We start from the raw sequence: 6,000 nt of genomic DNA on the forward strand, positions 1-6,000 counted from the left end.
TTTATATATTTTTTTATTGTATTTTTAGATATATTTTTATTTTTATTTGTTTTCATTTTTATTTTTATTTTTATTTATTTCTATTTTTATTTTTATTTATTTTCCATTTTTTATATTTTTTTATTTATATATATTTTTTTATTTTATTTTATTTTATTTTATTTTAATTTATTCTATTCTATTCTATTTAGGTATTTATTTATTTAAAATTTCCACAGATGGACACGTGTCCACATAAAATACTCCCTTATATATAATCCTTTCCCATAGAGAGGCTTTACACTAAAAGATGTCTGCTACAATGACTAACTTATTAATATAGATAAGTAAGGCATATCCCAATCCCTAATATTTTAAGTATATTTTAACCAGATTTTAGGCAGGATTTTTAGGTAGTTTTAAAACAATTTTGTAATAAAGGTTATATGTATATATTTTTGTAAGGCTTATCCATAAGTATTGATACGCCCGAATGGCACACATAGATGACGGCGTCGATAACACTTAGAGCACTGGGAGCATAGATGCCCTCTAGCAAAATGGTGGAATTAGTATTTCCGGCATCGATGACATCATTTCCGGCCGCAAACACTAGAGCCCTGATGGGGAGTAACAGTATACCTCTTCCAAAATGGCGGAAACGGGAGTTCCGGTTTTCGAAAACGTCACTTCCGGTCACGAGCGAACAAACAAACAGGCATTATTAAGTATAGAGGGTATAAAAAGACAAGCGAGGGGTACACCGGTAGCTTTCTGAGGACGGATTTTTGAATCCGAAACGCGTCAAGGCACGGCACGGGGGTATATACATGCATATACATGCTTAGTCTGTTTTAGTGGCTTAATTGGCCCTTTTTTGGGCCGTTCCCATTTCCTTTTCCCACTTTCCAGGTTTTCAAGTTTGGTCTGTGACAAATAATGTGCAGTTTCCTTATTTAGTTTCTGTTAATAAGTAGAAACAGTATCATGATTACTATCGACTAATGTTTTCTATACGTCCATTATGTGATGGATTTAACAAATTGCTACGCATGTATTTGCATGTTTTCATATATAAATGCTTATTAATTTTTTCCTTATTGTCTGCTCACCAAGCGTTAATATATGTTCAGACCAGCACCTGTCATACCACAAGTCACCACAGTACCATGTGCCGCTGAGCAAATGAACCAGTGACCAGGCAAGCCATCACACTGTCTGGTCAGATGATTCTCATCCAGACCTTAGACCATGTGATGGCATCCTCAATATGGTGTCTTATTCCCCTTTTTCTTTTTTACATCTGGGAAACACCATATCCATACACCCGTTTTCCATCTCCACAGAGAGCCAGATCGCGGCTCTCTGTGCGCATGCGCACGCGCATGCGCGGTGCATGTTATTCTGGCCAGCCGGATGACTGTCAATTACCATGACGTCATCCGTGCGGGGTATTTAAATTCAACAAGAGCCTGTGCATGCAGGTGCTCTTGTTGAATGGTAGCCAGGACGGACGTCCAGCGGGGCCGCACGCCATCACACTGCCCAAGATGTTAGTGTTCGTATACTACCACGCTTTCATTAAGAGCGTTTTTTTCTGTCTTACCAACAGCTGATTGCTGTTCCTTCCTGGGGATTTTTTTCTCCTTGCATCAGCCTAACGCTCATCGCTGCCATCATGTGGCAGTTTTTGAATAGACCTATCTTCCAGTCTCCCACAATCAAGGTAATAGACTGCTAATGCACCAATATATGTCAGAATGAAAGGTCCTGTTTAAAAAACATTAATTATATCTTAAACAAATAAAGTGCTTATCACTATGAAGCCTCTCATATGGCAAATAATAATCTAATGTTTTTTATATATTTTTCATTTTTTCATTTTTTGGCTTTTTTACAGCCAGGAGGGGATTTATATGGACGTTTCACCTTCTGTTGTTCCAACAATGTCTCTCTAAGGGTGTGTCCGTTTTCTGGCCCCTGGAACTGTCCTCTCAATCCCTAGGCCCTTATACCTCTTTTAAGGTATGCCATATTAGTCAAACATATATACATATATTTTTTATATATATTTTTTCACACCTGCTTTCCCTCTCCCCCTGTCTTCCGTATTTTATACCCTATGGTCCCATTCAGTTTTGGACCCATTACTTTTGTTTACCACCCATTTTTAGATACCCCAACTGGTTCTAACGTGCCCGGCGGCGCATGAAAATGTGGGCATGACCCATGGTATCGTATTCCATCTTCCAAAGGTAAATGGTCTGATCGTATTTTGGACGCTGTTGAGCATTCTTCAAACTTACTAAACACCGGTTTTCGGTGAGTATTATGGTCACAGTTACATGCTTTTTCCAATATGCTCAGAGGCCTCTATGTATATATCTACAATATGCCTCATGTATAACAATATTGTATTGTATTTATATATATGCATATCTCTAATGGCAACATTATATTGTCTTTTAAACACCCAGAAGCTCCCGAAGAAGCGACAACGTCGCGAAACATGTCGAGCTGAACCCCACTTTTATCAAAACTCATCCTGTATCACCTCTCGAAGTTACAACGCCACCCAGCGCTCATTGTGTATTTCATACATCCAGCCCTGTGGCTATCAGCGGTGTCTTCAGAAAGGGATAGGAATTGAGTTCTCTATGCATCTTATTGTATTTTTTTGTTTTCTTTTCCTTTCATTATCTTTTGAGCAATTGTTTAGTGTCTTTGTGCTTTTGTGCTGTTCAAATTAAAATATTTATATTTTTTTAAATCTGGTGCCTACAAAGTCCACTTTCTCCTAGTCTCAGACTTCACGGTCTTTTTCTATATATCTATATACATGCATATACAATACCCAGGTCACATAATCTCAACCCCTGAAAACAACACCGCACGGACTTTTTCCTACCTACTGGGACGCACCACGGCTGAAATTCACAACAAACGCCGGGGAGGTAGCAGTAATATTGGATAAGCTAGTGCCGGCTTCAGGCACAGGAAAATGTGAGTGTTTTAATTGTTGTTTTTTACAAATAAACACCTGTCATACAGTACTATACCATATGAGCCTTTTTCTTTCTGAGAGTGAAAAAGCTACTTGGAAAATAGGAGAGCAGTGAGCCGGATAAACAGCAGTGGAAAATCGCACTCCATATGGTTACATGCAGTTTATTTCCATATATCTGGTGAGAACATAGTATAACAGGAGGTGGTGGTGACACATTAAGGTGGAAAAGTCACGAAAATTGTTTGCAGGAACGCACAAGTTTTTGGCACCAAATTGAAGAAATTTTAACCATTGCATGATTACACAGAACTATTTTGCATTTATTTTTTGTTTAATCGCATGAGTGCACAGGATCGTTTTGCACTTTGCACTTGCTTCACAGTTATATTTATTCACTTTATATATCTTTATATATTTTAAATGTTATATATATTATAATTTTTTCTACAAACTAGCACGTCAGTGCAATAGATTTTGTAAGAATCAGGAGTTAATCCAGAGTTATACAGCAACTTATTTTATTACACGGGATAAAAGAGATTATGTTTATTTGAGGTGGTGGTGAAATATTATATACATCATTTAATTTAATTTTGTACATCACAAGGTCAGCGCGGTAGTACAATCTGTACGTACCATATTCTTTAAATCTAGCACAACTGCACCATCTGGTGGAGTGCACCGCAAACTGCAGCAGACCAAAAAATAGATTTTGTAGTATTTACATATTGAATTTTATTTAAAGCCTATTTGCGCCGGTACATCTACCCACATACACTATACGACACTGACCTACCTGATTCCTATACTGACCACTACACTGTACTGACGACTATACTGACCTACCTAATTTCTATACTGACCACTACACTGACCACTATACTACACTGTATGACTCTTCCATAGTTGCCAACATTTGAAAAAAATTTCCAGGGACACTTTGCAGCACAGCTTTTAATTAATTACCACACTCACTTCCCCGAAGCTCCACCCACTCCGCATAATCTTCGCCTACTTATCAGATTATAGGGTCTACTCAATAAAGAGAGAATTACAGGAAATTGAAACGGGAATTTCAAACTTAAGACCAATGTAGCAGAGTTGGAATAATTCTCCCATTCAGCTGCACTACTTCTGCTTAAAGTTTAAAATTATCATCACAATTCCCTGCAATTCTCTCTTTATTGAGTAGGCCTTTATAACACCAAATTCCCACCAACAACTATGCTGATGAATAACATTAATATGTGTAGCGCTCACCCCCGAAGGAGCCGCTGAATTATCGGGTCTTCTGTCTCACCTCTGTGACCCACCACAAACAATGAATCCACAGCACACCAGCACACCTTGTGAAGTTTTATAACAGATTTAATGACTGTGGGATAGAGCAAAAGCCCTTAACGTCTCCCCACTAATATAATACAACTAATAACAGGATGAGATAATACGTTTAGATTGAATGCAATGAACAGTAATATATATATATATACTTAGCGGTATCTACCCCACCCTAAACTACTGGCCAGTAGTACTGTCCTAGGCTAGCCAACGTTGGGGCCCTGGTGTAGGAAGTACACTTGTTGCAATGGCCAAAGGCCGCTTACCACTTCTAGTGTCTCTTTGGGAAAGGAGGATGATTGTCTGCGGAAGCGAATGTCCCTCTCTCCTCAGACCGACGGTTGTGAAATGGATGCAGTCTTTTAAAGCCTTCGGCAGGACAACTCAGATCGTCTAGGGGCTGTCTGGGGAATCTGGCAATAACCTCCGTCAGCTGTCCTCACTCAGTTGGGCAGGCTGGATTACTCCGGTGGCTGGATCGGCCCTGCGACCAGGCCTCAGTTCTATCGCTCAAAACACAGTCTCTCTCTGACACAGTAGACGAACATCAGTCTCTCCAAGAACTATTGCATAGAGCCTGTGTCTCAGTGGCAAACACACAGCTCTGACACAGGCCGTCTTAAATCACCCTCTGATGCAGATCTGTCTTGCCTGGGTCCTTGTTCCAGACTCCCTCTCCTCACTGCTTCCTCCTGACTCCCCTCTCTCCTGGAACTTCCTGTCTCAAAGCCTCCTGGGAAAATGCAGTTATCCAGCCCCTTGCTGTAAAAATGTATCTCTATGTCTGTTCTGTACTGCAGCCTCCAAATCTGTGCTCTCTGGCTCCACCTGCTGCAATATATATATATATATATATATATATATATATCTTCTTAAATGGCTGAAAATCACAACAGGGCTACATTCTCCCCCTACTTAAAGTCTTTGGGGTCCCCCCCAAAGGGTAAACTGTATTTGTAAGTTCTACAGACAATGTATACAGTATGAAAGGCACATATAAAGTTTATACTAGACCATCTGAATACCTTTACTGCGCATAGATAGATGCAGTCTATGACAACGTCTAGCAAGTGGAGGGGGCAGAGGAACACTCCACCAAGGTGTGCTGATGGTCGGGATTGGACACAAGTCCTTTGATACCTCTGTGGTTAGGGTGGACACTTTGGGTGATCTGCGTACAGTAGTGATAGCTTCCTCTTGCATTCGATGGGCTCGGACAGGTATTTCGGTAATGACCCACTCCTCCGCAATTATAGCAGATGTTTGACGGTTTCTTGATAGGCACCACCTGAGTAGTAGATTCAGGAACTGGTTCTGAAGTGACTTTTTCAAGGGGCGACTTGACACCTGCAGACAATAGGGTTAGCATTTGCATCAGCTGGGAAACTTGAGCCTTTAATTGCTCCACTTCTGAATTCCCATTCGACACATTGAGCGTTCGAACCTCAGCAGCAAATGAAAATCCTGAGCCCTTCTTTTTCTACTCTAGGATAGCCTCTTCCTCCCTTACCATCTTAATGAGATCAGAGTATTGCAAAGAGGTACCCCCTTGTAAGGTCTTCAACTGGATCCAGATGGGATCGGAACTCAGAGCGCCTCTCAGGATCTGTTTCATTCTAACTTGATCCATATCCCTGGCTTCTATTCCTTTCTTTAGTACAATCTGGTATAGCATT

This window comes from Rana temporaria, chromosome 13, assembly GCF_905171775.1.
Source record: "Rana temporaria chromosome 13, aRanTem1.1, whole genome shotgun sequence".
NCBI classification, from domain to species: domain Eukaryota; kingdom Metazoa; phylum Chordata; class Amphibia; order Anura; family Ranidae; genus Rana; species Rana temporaria.